The 13,511-nt window shown below is 47.9% G+C and overlaps 1 non-coding gene across 1 annotated transcript; it reads right to left on the bottom strand.

The window, feature by feature from the left end:
* Nucleotides 1-1,969: 1,969 nt before the first annotated feature.
* Nucleotides 1,970-2,042, bottom strand: TRNAG-CCC (transfer RNA glycine (anticodon CCC)). Its single transcript has one exon. It is a non-coding gene; the product is annotated as a tRNA-Gly (tRNA).
* Nucleotides 2,043-13,511: the final 11,469 nt, after the last annotated feature.

Raw genomic sequence — 13,511 nt, 5'->3', positions numbered from 1 at the left:
CAAGGAGAGTTCCTGTTGTGCAGGAGCCAGAGGGGAGGTGGGGGGGTGAAGAGTCTTCCCAGGAAAGCTGGAGGCCTTCCAGGAAGTATCTCCGTGCCCCAGCATAGCAGGCACAGCAGAAGCCGAAGTCCATGGGCTCTTAAGCATCCCGTTTCACCCCCACGGTGCCTCTGCAGGGGGCTGTCCACCTCCACTCCAGCCCCTACCTTTAAGGCTCCTGGAAGTGGGGGAGCCACAGGTTCATGCTCAGACTGCACCCCTGAGACCAGTGTCTCTTCCTATCCCAGAATTTCCACACTCGGGTACCCCACTGTGAAAATGCTGCCCATGCCTGTCCCTGAAGACAGAGTGGTACCTAAGGAGGGGGCACACACGCCGCGAGAAATTCGGTGTGAGTTAGGGGAAGGAAAGGAACTGCTGGGTCCGCGCTTCCTGCCCCTGCCCCCTGTCCTCTACCACTCTTCAGGGAAGTCAACTTACAGTGAAGTCACCAAGGGAACACGAGGCCTTCCAGCCTCAGGCATAGTGACTGTCCTCTGTTTCTGGGAATGGGGTGAGGGGAGGGTGACCCAGTGGGTGGGAGGGGGGAAGTCAGCCTTCCTTTGCCCAGCTGCCCTGTCCACCTGATTTGGGAGAGAAGCTCACAGGGCAGGGAGAGCAGGGGGGTGCAACATTTGGGCTGAGCACACGCGTCCTAGGCCAGAGAGGAGCCCACCCTCCTCGCAGCAGGGGTAGGGCTGAGAGGCTGGCGGGTGAAAGGAGAGGTGGGCCACGGGCACTGAGATGGGCAGCCGATGGGCCTGGTGACTGTCCTGAGCAGCCCCAGGTCAGGTCTGGCTCCCCATCCTTAAGCCCACTGATTACCAGTCCCCTCTTCCGCTGAGCTAGTTTCTCCTCCTTCTAGCCCAACAAGAAATCTTTTGTGTCTCAGCTAGCCCAGTGTGGACCTCAAGCCCTCAGGGCAGTACACGAGAGAGGGCTGTACATCTCCTTCTCTGCCACCTCCCCACCACTTTGCCTGTCCTTTTTGTTATGACCCGAGGAGGTTCCTTTCTCTCCAGCTCTGTTTTCCATTGTTCTTGACTTATGGCTGGCACCAACCCACTGATGCCTTCCCTGTCTGCTCCCAGCCTCCGAAATCGGCTCCCCAGAGCCAGGAGCCAGTGTGGGTATAAAGTCCAAATGAAGGGTGGTCCAGCGCTCCATCCCCTCCTCACTGGCCTGGTCCACATTTGCTGCTAGAATGGACCCCAAGCACCCGTGTCCCCTTCGCTCCAGGCTTCAGCCGTGCATTTCCCCCAGTGCACTGGCCTCTCAACTCCAATGCATCTACCTAGAATGTCATTCCTCCCTTTCCTGCCTGGGGACGTCCTCTTCATCTTCCATACAGTCCGTGTGGCAGAGAGGAAAACACAAAGACTTTGGACCTTCGACACTCAACAGGAAGGCAGAGACGGCAGAATGGAAGTTTGTTACAGTCAGTGATTCGGGATGGGGAAGGGAGGTGTCTGTCGGTGCCAGGGCTTGATTCTGCCAGAACGTGGGCAGCAAAAAAAGAAGAGCTGAGTTAGATCTGCTTCCAAATCCCAACTTTGCCAACTTAGCAACCGGGTGACCTGAAACCACTTTCCTTCTTTGTAAAGCAAACCCGGCTCTGCTGTGTTACTCCAGGCACATGAATCTGCCTCTCTGAGCTGAGTGGCCTCTTTCGTAAAAGGAGGACAGCAAGGCTTACCTGCCAGAATTGCTATGAAGACTCACTCACAGAGCCGAGCACATAGCAACTAGGTGCTCAGGGACTTTAGCCAGGTATTTTCTCCTCAGCACCCTTGAGCCCCTCAATCCTGTATTGCAAACCTCTGCTTTCTTTCTTAATATTTATGTATTTGGCTGTGTGGGGTCTTAGTTGCAGCATACAGGATCTTTAGCTGAGGCATGCAGACTCTTAGTTGTGGCATGTGGCATCTAGTTCCCTGACCAGGGATTGAACCCGGGCCCCTTGCATTGGGAGCACAGAGTCTTAGCCACTGGACCATCAGGGAAGTCTCCAGAAGCCTCTTCTTAAGGCCTGAACTAGTTGCCTAAAGGGCTGTGTCTTACTGCTTGACTTGTAATCTGTGCAAGAGTGTGAGTTGCTCCGTCGTGTCCAACTCTGTGGCCCGATGGACTATAGCCCACCAGGCTCCTCTGTCCATGGGATTCTCCAGGCAAGAATACTGGAGTGGGTTGCCATTTCCTTCTCCTCCTTCTAGCCCAACAAGAAATCTCCTGTGTCTCAGCCAGCCCAGTATGGACCTCGAGCCCTCAGGGCAGTACACGAGAGAGGGCTGTGCGTCTCCTTCTCCGCCACCTCCCCACCACTTTGCCTGTCCTTTTTGTCATGACCCGAGGAGGTTCTTGGTTCACAGCATCCCGAAGGCTCTCTCCTCACTGCCTTGGCTTCTGCCTGCTCTGGTCTTACTGATCTGCTTTCGCCCTCACAGCAGCAGTAGCCTCATCCTTGCCCCGTGCTGGGCTGTCTTTCGAGTTCTTAATCCACCTGCCAAGCCAGCAAATTACCTGGCTGGAATGGCCCTCTGCACCTTCTTCTGTGTCAGCCTCACCCTCTCTGGATGATAGCACTGCCCCAGGACTCTGCATGGAAAGGGCATGATGACCCTGTCCCAGGAGGAGGTGGGGGCCCCTAGGGCTTTCTAGAGAGCCATCTCTTTAACTCTGGCTAGAAGGGAGCCTAGACAGGTGAGGCAAACAGGAGCAAGACAGGGAGCGTGTAAGAATCTCCAGGTGGCAAGGTCTGCATGGACCCACACATCCATTGCCCACATCCCACATACTGACTACTGCTTCCCCTGCCAGCTCCCTCTTGGCCCCACAGGCTGACTGGGGTTGAGCTGTGGTTGGGGGTGGGGGTGGGGAGACAATACTCATGTATCAAGCTAGGCAGGATGCTTTCACAAACCCTATCTCTCTACTTTTTTCTTTTATTAACAAAAAAATGTTCAACTTCCCCATATTTAAATAGGTAGCACAGGACATGATACAAAAACTCAGAAGACTTAAAAGGATAAATGGTGAAAAGTTAGGGCTTCCCAGGTGGTGCAGTGGTAAGGAATCCATCTGCCAATGCAGGAGACACAAGAGGCGCAGGTTCAGTCCCTGGATCAGGAAGATCCCTTCCAGTAGGAAATGGCTGCCCGCTCCAGTATTCTTGCCTGGAACATCCCATGGACAGAGGAGCCTGGTGGGCTACAGTCCATGGGGTCGCAAAGAGTCGGACACGACTGATCGTGCGTGTGTGTGTGCCCACACGTCCTCACACACACACAATGAAAAGTTAGTCTCTCTCTTTTCCTGTCCCTTGGGTCCCTTCCGCAGGGACAACTACAGTTTTAGTCTTGTGTATACTCCCAGAAAATGTCTATACGTTTACAAACACAACTTACACCTCCTATGAGTCACATTGGAGGGAAACTGAGGCCCTCAGAGAAGTGAAGTACTTTGACTAAGGTCACACAATTGTGAAATTGACAGAGCTGGGATTTGCAAACAGATCTAACTGTAAAACTCAGCTCTTTTCGCTGTCTGTGCTCTGGCAGAAGCAAGCCCTGGTACCAACAGAGCCCCAGCCCCCACCCCCGCCCACCATGAACCACTGGCTGTGACCAACCTCCATTCTGAGGCCTTGGAGATGCCAGGGGTCTTTGGTGAGTGTCTGAGGCTCCAGGGGCCTGAACTGACTTACTAGGGAGGAAGCACTCCGGTATGGAAGAAGGAAAGTTCCCGCAGGTGTCCTTTTGTGGCTGCTGTGTGGTCAGGACCAGTACGACTCCCAAGGTACAGAGAGTTCTGGAGAGAGACGCCACATGAGTGTATGAGCGTGGGTCTCTGGCTAGCGGGGATTGTGGTTGTGGTTTCAACTACATTTCCAGAAAATACCCTCATGATCTCCCTGTGGTTGGGCAGGGCTGAGCGGGGATGGGAAGCATGGGGGCTGTTCTCCGTGGAAGCTAGGTGCTGCAGGTGAGGGGAGGAGGCTGGGGTCAGTCCCTGGTGGAGAGCAGGCAGGATTCCTGAGCGGGGCTGCCCACCAGACTTCCAGGCTCTCAAGTCTCTCTCTCCTTGGTCAGGCCAGGGTGGGCTAAGAGAGACCCCCAACTCTCTTGACTAGTAAACACCTGTACACCTACAGCTATGTCTCAGGCAGCTTCCTATGTGAGCTCTCTGTAGGGTCTTTCTGGATCCTGGCTTCCCATTCAGTTTCTTTGTTTCTGTGACTCCCTATGGGTCATGTGTCAGTCTGGTGTCCCTTCAACTTAGGGGTCTATGTCCCTGAGGCCCTGTGAAAACCAGGAGACCCAGGTAGGGTCTCACCTCGTCTGCAGTGAAAGGAGGGAGTGGTAGGTAGTGAACATTCCTTCCTCTCTCGGGTTGACAACATTCTTGTTTTGCAGAGGTAGTAGCCAGAACATTCCGTCCTTTATGTCTGTGCACACAGCCAGCCAGATCTAGCTTGGTACCTAGTGGTCAGTCAGAGATGTGCTATGAGATGCAAGAGTCAAGAAACATACCTGCCCCGCCCTCCCAGCATTCAGACCAGCACTTTCCACGCTGGTGAACAACAGCCAAGGCAACTGCACTGAATCCTAGACTTGACCAGTCCTAGGAAGAGGAGTGTAAATCTTAAAAACAACAACAACGGTTAACAGCCCTATAGTGCTTTACAGCATTCGAAGCACTTTACATGTACTCACTCACTAAATTCTCCCCCCAATGCTTTGAGGTAGGTCCTATTACCATTATTATATTACAATGAGGAAATCAAGACAGAAAACTTGCTCCAGGTCACACAACTCAAGGCGCTGATGGCGAATCTGGTTCTAGATTCTGTGTTTTTATTTTTATTTTTTAATAATTTTATTTATTTATTTTTGGCTGTGCTGGATCTTTGTTGCTGCACGGGCTTTTCCGTAGTTGCGGAGAGTAGGGGCTACTCTCTAGCTGCAGTGCTCGGACGTCTCATCGTGGTGGCTTCTCTTGTTGCGGAGCACAGGCTCTAGAGCTTTCAGGCTTCAGCAGTTGCAGCGCGTGGGCTCAGTAATTGCAGTTCCCAGGCTCTAGAGCACAGGTTCAATAGTTGTGGCTCATGGGCTTAGTTGCTCCAAGGCATGTGGGATCTTCCCGGACCAGGGATTGAACCTGCATCTCCTGCATTGGCAGGCAGAACCTTTACCTGTGTTGTGCTTTTAATTACTATGCAGTCATCCTGGTTTCCATTTCTATTCCTAGAGGGTAGGGTTTGTTCCTCAAATATTTACTGAGTGTCTGCTCTGGGCTGGGACAGCGTGGGAGCATTTAAAGGTGAATGGGATATTGTGTGTCATTGAGGGTAGAAAGGTATGTAAACAAGAAATTGTCCTTCAGCATGAGGGTGCCATAATACGAGCATAAATGTGTGGCTGGAAACAGGGAGGGTGAGGTGCATACTGCCTAGACCAAGTGTCACCGAAAGGCAGATATCAAGTGGCAGGAGGACATTCCAGGCAGAGGGAATGGTATATAAAAGCTTACAAGAAAGAGATATGGTGTGCCTAAGTGTTGAAACCTCATGGACAATAACTGTCAGAGGGGTTGCCAGAGAGCTCAGGGCTGGCACTTCCGTCCAGCTTCCTGCTCCAGCCTGTCCTCCAGCTCTGGCCTCCAAGCTCTCAGTACCTACTCCATAAGAAGCACTGTGCCAGGTGTTGGCCCAGAATGTGGGAGAAAAGTGGTAGCCTGGGTGGTGGAGAAAGAGCTGGTGATCAGCTGCAAAGATCTTTGTGGCTGGTGTTATTCAGGAGGTGAAGGCAAGGCTGCTGGGAAGAGCTGCCAAGGGAGGATTATGGGAGGACGTGGGGACTTGCAGATCGTGGTCATCTCCGGACAGGAAGATTTTCAGACTGTAGGGAAGGGACATGCTCTGTGCGTGTGGCGGGGAGGGGGTCCTTCTCCTTTCTGCTGCTGCAGCTGGGTTTCTGGAGATCTGACATGCCTTGCTTTAGTGCTGGCCCTTGGAGGGTTGCCAGGGAAACCGTCGGCCAGCTCCAGAGATGTAGCCAGAGGAGAGTGGGTGACTCAGGCTGCCTTCTCAGATACTGCACCCCATCCCCATTACATGGAAAAGGCTCTCAGAGACCCTTTCTTCTGGATCCTACACAGCTGATCCTCTCTATTCTTCTCTCTCTGGATAGACAGTCCCTCCTGTAGTTCCACTGGTGGGATTCCCCAGAGAGGGAAATATCTCGGACACCTCTGGCCCCCATAGATTCACTCTGGAACAGCGGATGGAGGGTCGCGTAAACTCCTGCTGTGTCCCTTAGGCTTTCCTCTTGCCTGTCCTCCGTGTGGTAAGCGGCAGGAGCCCAGGCGGAAACGCCCTCCAGGGAGCAAACCCGGGATAATTATTGATGGGGCAGCAGTGGACTTCTGACCTCGGCCTGCCAGTGACACGACCCAGAACGCGGGCCCCAGCCGGGGCGAAGCAAGGTGGGCGGGCCGCAGAGAGGGGGGGCCAATCAACACGACCACAACAGGGGGCAGCCGACCCTACCCAAACAAAGCAGCATGTGCTCGCGGCCCGCGAACCCGCCCGGGAGTCGAGCTGCAAAGCGGCTCCAGCACCGCGAAGAGGGGCTGCCAGCGGCGCCGGCGCCCCCGCGCTCGCCCAGGACTCGCGGAGGGGGTTCCGGGTCCTTCCAGGGCGGCCGAGGAGGTGGGGCGAGGGACCACGGGGCTCGCGAGCGCGCGCCGGGCGGAACCAGGAAGCGGCGCGCGCCGGCGCGGGGCGCGCTTGGGGCTGCGGGCGACGCGCGCGGTCGGGCCTCCGCGCGCGAGCGGCGCGCGCGCCCCCGTGGGCCCCGGCGCGAGGAGAGTCGTCGGCCGGAGCCGTCACCCCGGGTGGGACCGAGCGCAGGCGACGACGCGCGGCGGCCCGGCCGAGGGAGGGAGCGAGCGAGCGAGCGGGCGGGCGAGCCAGAGAGCGGGTAGGAGGCAGCCGCTGGCGCCCGAGGGGCCGAGCGAGGTAGGAACTGCGGGGCCGGTCTGAGGCTTGGGGCCCGCGGAGGGAGGCCGGGGAGCTTGCTCGGGTGGGGCCCCGCGCCCCGGCCGCCCAGACGCCCGGCAGGGCCTCGCCGCCGCCATCGCTCCCCGGGCCGGGAGGGCGGCCGCGGGGACCGCGCACTGGGTGAGGGGAGCCACGCGGGGCGAAGGCTGGAGGGCCGCGCGAGGGGCGTCGTGCGGAGGCTGCGGCGGGCCGGGATGGTTAGCGGGCTGAGACCGTGCGTGCGCGGGTGTCTGGGTGGGCTGCTGTCGGCAGCTCACACCTCCGTGATGCAGTTACCCCCCGCCAAGCTCCTCTCGTTTCTCCTTATTTCAGGAGAGGTATCAGCGACTCTTAGGGGGTGGGATGAGCACGGCGGGGGGCGAGGGGGCGGTGGGGCGGGGGGGATTTAGTCAAGCTTCAAGGAACAGCGCCTTATAAGGAGTCCAGACAACAAATACGAGCGTTTCGTTCAGGCTCGGGGGGCGGGGGGGGGGGTTGCAGAATCCCCCATCAGGACCCGCCAAGTCCCGGCTGGTGCGTGTGGCGGTGGGAAGCGGCGCGTTCTGTTTTTTTAGCAGGGGATAAAGAGTTTTTTAAAAAGTGCTCCTGGTGTTGGGAGCAGAGATGTAGTGTCGGAAGGGTAGTCCGTTGTGTCACCCCAGCTGGTCTGAGGCTAAAGGAATCTGGCAAGATGGTCAGGCGGATCAAAGAGGAAAAGTTGTGTGGAGCAAGAGGCGTTTGCAGACACTTGTAGCCAGCAATGATGGAAAAGGCGAAGACTGGAAAACAAGCGCCAGTTTTCGGAAGATTAATGCGAACCACAGGAAATTTAGGGGCAAAAAGAGATAGCAATCCTCTCTCCTAAAGAGCCATGCCACGTCTTTTTTTTGTTTGTTTTTCATTGTGTTTGATACCGTCGATTCAAATAAATAGTGCTCAAAGTGGGTCGTAGAATGTTAGAGCTGGAAAGGATCCCCGCGGTAATGCTGCCTTCTGTATTGAACAAATGAGGAAACTGAGGCCAGGTACGTGGAAGGATCGGCCTGCTCCGTTCGCACAGCTGTTTAGAACTTCAGGAACTGAAATGTCGGTCTGAAGACTCTCAGATCAGTGCTCTTCCCGAAGCATAGAGAAGTAATAGATCTTTCCCTAAATAGTTTCATAAATTGTCTCTGGAATGCCCTCGGGGAATGCCCCTTGAAAGGGCCAGTGTATCACCTAATTATTAAACTGAGCTTAGGTCCCTTTTTCAGTCTTCAAATGGTGTTTATCGTCCGCTTGTATCTTAGATTTCCAAAGTGGTTGGATAGCCGCCTGGGCCATAATAAGCTTTCAGCTGTTGAGTATATTATCTCAATTAATTTTGTTATCGTTCAGCAAAGATAATAGAACTCTGCCTCTTTCCTCAACGTTTTTCTGTGATTATTTGTTTACGTTTTGTTGATCACATTGTTGATGTTCATTGACTATGTGTTTTATTTAGCGTGCCTGTCATTTTAAAAATTTCATTCCCTAACACTGTGAAGACTAGATCAGTTTTGATAGTGTAATGTGGTGGAATTCTATTGCTTGACTTTATTTCAAGGCTTCAGGGTTCTTGTTTGTGTTGGTACCAGTTTCCATCTCTTGGAAGATCACAGTTGTTAGAATTCATAGTGTAAGGGGGAGAAGGGGGCTGCTGATTTTAAGAAAATGTATTATGTGACAGTTTGTGATGTCTGTGAGTTTAACCAAAACAGCACCACACTTTTTGGTCAGGTTGGTGTTATCTAGTAGATTGCTTGTTTTCTGTAGCCTTTGGAAGATGGAAAATTCAAGCACCTGATTGAGACACAGGGAGAGAATGGAGAGATCTTTTTTTGAAAAAGCAAAACATTAAAAAAAAAAAAAAGAGTTGATTTCTATCACCAGCAGTTTGGTTATTGCACAACTGGGAGCTAAACTGCACAAAATCTTTGCTGTACACCCAACTAAATAAATTATCCCCTCTTCTCACTACTGAGGATACACATGTTTGCCCACAGGCTGTTAATATGAATTGTGTTAAGTTTAAGGTGGCTGTGTTTCTTAATCGGGTGCTTCATGATATACATGATGGGAGGGGGAGAAAGAGCTACTATCATTGTTTGGAGTGTTACAACATGAATATTTTGGTCAGCACTTCCTATTATGCCCCAACTTCTCATTTCATCTTTATTTTCTTGCTCTCGATTGATGTTTTTTAAACAATTTTATTTACATATGCAAAACCCACATCAGGACTAGTAAAAGGTATCATTTGTTTGTTGCTCTTTGGGTACTTAATGTCAAATTGTTTCAAGTTATATCATTACATTAAAGTTATTTCATATCATATTCAAATTATTTGTGATTTGTATTAGGTTAGGTTTAGGTTAATCAGTGTGCTTGTGGTAGTTACTTTGACTTATTTTTGTATAGGTAATTGATAGAGGTAGTCTATCAGAAAAGGATGATGTTGTAAATAGGTAAATAATATGCTCAAGATTAAATTGCAGGTTGAAGGTGGAAGCCAAGGAAGCTTAACTCTCCTAGTGCCCTACAAACGTGTGTATCTCATGAATTTTCATAGATACCTGGATGTTCTGACCACCAGTGACACGTATTTTCCCCTTTCTATTAGAGTGTAGATTACCTACACTCTAGTGTACATTATTGTGTACATTATTGTGTATTCTATGTGTACAATAGTGTAGTGTACATTATTCTTACAAAAGGAAGCAGAAAACCTCCTGTTTTTTATTAGTTTTTTTGAAACTTATTCTTTGAAAAAGTTATCTGACAGCTCTAGGTTACTGAGCTCTTCAGAAAAATATCCTTTTACTGCATAATAAAGTATCAAAATACTTTGATACTTCTTAATAAAAATGTTTAAAATTTTGTTCTAAAGTATCACTGTCCCTGATTTTGTGTGGTATTTAAAGGAAAATATTTTTCTTTAAATCTGCGCTTTGTTAATAGAACCGTTCTAAAATCGGAAGTATTTTTTCCCCTGCAATGTTCGAAACAACAGTTTTGTGCTTATTTCTGGGAATAGGAAAGTCAGATTTAACAATCTAGTTTCCACTGATCAGTTATTTTGTACATTTAAATCGTGATAACAGCGATTAAAAATGTTTTTACTTTGCTTTCTCTTAATTGTCATGTCCTTGTTTTAATTAAATAGCCTGTTTACATTGGATGTTTTCTTATGAATGGTGATCCTTTACTATTAAAAAACCTAAGCCCATTTGGAGGGGATTTTACATATCTAAATCTAGGCTATGCTTACTAATCAAAGAAACGAGTAATTGAGAGGCATTTGACTTTTAGTTGAACGAGACCCTCACTTTTGGTGGTTTTAGGGTTTTGGATGATGTTTTATTACTTTTGTTAGTTTTGGTCACACCCATGACTTCCTTGGAAGGTATCTTTGAGGTTTGGTTTCCTTTTTTTTTTTAATGGTAATATTGGGGTGGGGGTGCTTCCTGTTTGTATTTTCAAAATTAGGTCCACATGGTAACCTTTTGGTAGTGTCACATTTTTATACGCATAAAGACGAGCATCAGATGCCGTGAGGTTTGTCTTTGACCCATCGTACTGCCTCATGACAGCTCTACTGAGTACCCAGCTGGAAAGACAAGACATCCCAGATCTTCCCAGCTCCCTTCAAGGTTTAGCTGCCTTGGAAGAAGTCTTGACAACAACTACCACAACAAAGGTACAAGTAACAGAAAAATGGGGCTGCCCCTTTCTGTTTTCCTGCCAGGTACCTAGAAAACGTATAGCGCTAAGACAGAGTAAAGAAATGTTATGTGTAGCTTTGCCTGTCAGAGCTTTCAAGGGGGGTGTTGCCATAGGTTTATATGATATGGAACTCCATCTATCTAGCAGTGACTGTACCAGTTTTTCTGACCTCACCTAGAAGTCGTACAGGATGTCATGGAGGAGTTAAATAAGAACAAGGAGAAATTTACTGTGGTGATGGTAGAACTTTGGAGGCATCACCCTCAGTCATAAAACTCTTCCTTGACCCTCCTGGATAATCATTAACATGGTAGGTCACTTTTAATATAAATGTTGGACTCTGAGTTATGTGGAGTGTTGCGGAGAAGAATATCCTTGAAAGAAGTACATATAGTATTGTTTCAGTAGTTGAACCAAGTGGCCTTTTCCTCGCCTTCAAATAACTTTATTATAAGAAGTGTAATGACTTAATAGACTCCTGATTAAATTGGCCTTCAAACATGTTTGCAGTTTAGGGACAGTTTCTGTCTTGTAAATTTTCTTTTAGATCACATCGCTGAAGGCAGTACTATATTAGCGTGTGGCATGATTATGCATAATACAATTTGCAAATAAGGTTGATGAGTGTCTTGACCTCCCATCCCCCGCCCCCCATAGTCAATAAAGAAGTATGAGTTTGTCACATACTGGATATTTTCTTCATTGGGTTTATTCATAATAATTGCTTCCATTTCTCATGTATTATAGTACTACTAAGATGAAAAATACTTATATTGATTGAAAATTTTTTAGAAACTAGCTTGCAGAATCCAACACTCATTCTCCATTTGTTTTTCCTTTGGCATTCTGATGAACTCTTTAAAATTATTTTCCAGATTTATTTCTAGTATGAAGAGAAATATCTCCATATTCTGTGCACTACTAGTTTTTTGAGGTGCTTATGCTGACTCATTTTTTAATTTTACTAAGATATAGAGTATGGTTTGAGAGCAATAATGAGATTCTCAGAAAATATGAAAACTTTCCTTTCTGACTACTTAGAGAAAGGTTGGGGAAGACAAGGGGAAATACATCAATGAGCCAATCAATTATTGTTATTTGTTGGGATTAATTTGGTGACTAATATTTTCAGTGCCCATCAGGCTAGTAAAAGTGACTTTGGCTTTACCCTGCAATGATCAGGACAAACCCAAGTGTTCTCTAATGCTGCTTGTCTTTTCCTGATAGGGGATTTTCTTTTGCATATGGGAAATCAAGCCAGAGTTACCAGTAACAGCCACGTCCAAGATTTGTGTATGAAAAAAGAAAAACTCTTAAAAAAAAAAACCTCTTTTACCCCTCTGGGCTATAACTCTACTTACCCTGGGCTCATTTGAGAAGGTATACTAATTATTTGCATAATGATTATTATACTATCTTTCAAAAAGTGATCAGAAAATTACTTTAAAAGTACTTTGAATTATGCCCCAAACCTAAAAATGAAGATAGTAAAACTAATACCTAACACCATTCACTTACAGAGTGCCAAGCAGACACTGTTATAAGCTCTTGGCATGTTTTAACTCATGATCCTCAGAGAGGTGGGTTCTATTCTCAGATGAAAGAGGAAGAAATGGCCACAGAGAAGTTCAGTAATTTGTCCAAGGTCACACTGCTGCTAACGGCAGGGCTGGATCTAGACACAGGCCAAGCTGAATCCAGAAGCTGTATTGTTACCCACTGCACTTCGAAGGAGAGCAGGCAACTGTCACTTTGCAATGAGACGTTTGGTTTCTTTAGAGGTTTATGGTTCTTTGTGTTCCAAAATGGACTTTCTGTCTCTTTTTTTAATAGAAAATTTTAAGTGTATGTTTGGAATTGTTTTAAGTTTATGAAGGCGATGGTAGGTGTTTTACAACTAATTTATATATTCCTGATAGAAATTAGATTAAAATAGAGAAAGTCTTCATTTTAACTCTTAAGTTGTCCTTTGTTTCCTTTCTACTGATGTTACCATGTACATCATAGGGGAAAAGCTATAAGCTGTCTCTTTGGCTTCTGTTTACAAACAAAAGGATCTTCTGTGTCAGTGTGGTTTGAGACATGCATGTTTGTTGACTGAGAATGCAAGTATCCAGCTCATTTTATTTGCAGCTTTATTTTGAAGGGATTTATGGTCCTATTCTTGTTTTAAAGCCAGTAATTGTGGTTTTTGAATTAGAAAGACTTAAGAATTTTAATTTGAGGGGATAGTTTTTAAGGCAGCTGAACTGATTGCATATGTTTCTAGTTTAGTTGTGCAAAGGCCCTTAGAAAGGAGTCTCAGAACGTATTCCTTTTCATATCTGATGCTTATATTATTCTCTCATCTCTTTTTTTAGAGGTGGATTGTAAAGTTAAATCTTGGAGACAGAATTCACAATCCTAAACTGTAGTGATTTGAACTTGAGAGATCAAGTCAGGAATGAGAAAAACTTAATTTCCCTGAGCAGACAGTATGAACTCGTTCATATAAACAGAGGATGTTAGCTTCCAGGGTTGTCAAACTGTCACCTTTGACCAGGGTTGAATTTTCTTTGAATATTGACAAAAGTTACAATGTCAGTGGAAAAAGCTTAATGTGAAGTATGCATAACTCAGAATTTCCTTATGTTTGTGTCAGTGAGATCCTACAATTAAAGCTTTTTTTTTTGAAGTGTATATATGTATA

This window comes from Capricornis sumatraensis, chromosome 8 (assembly GCF_032405125.1).
Source record: "Capricornis sumatraensis isolate serow.1 chromosome 8, serow.2, whole genome shotgun sequence".
Classification (NCBI taxonomy): domain Eukaryota; kingdom Metazoa; phylum Chordata; class Mammalia; order Artiodactyla; family Bovidae; genus Capricornis; species Capricornis sumatraensis.
This window is presented reverse-complemented; position numbering and strand designations above follow the sequence as displayed.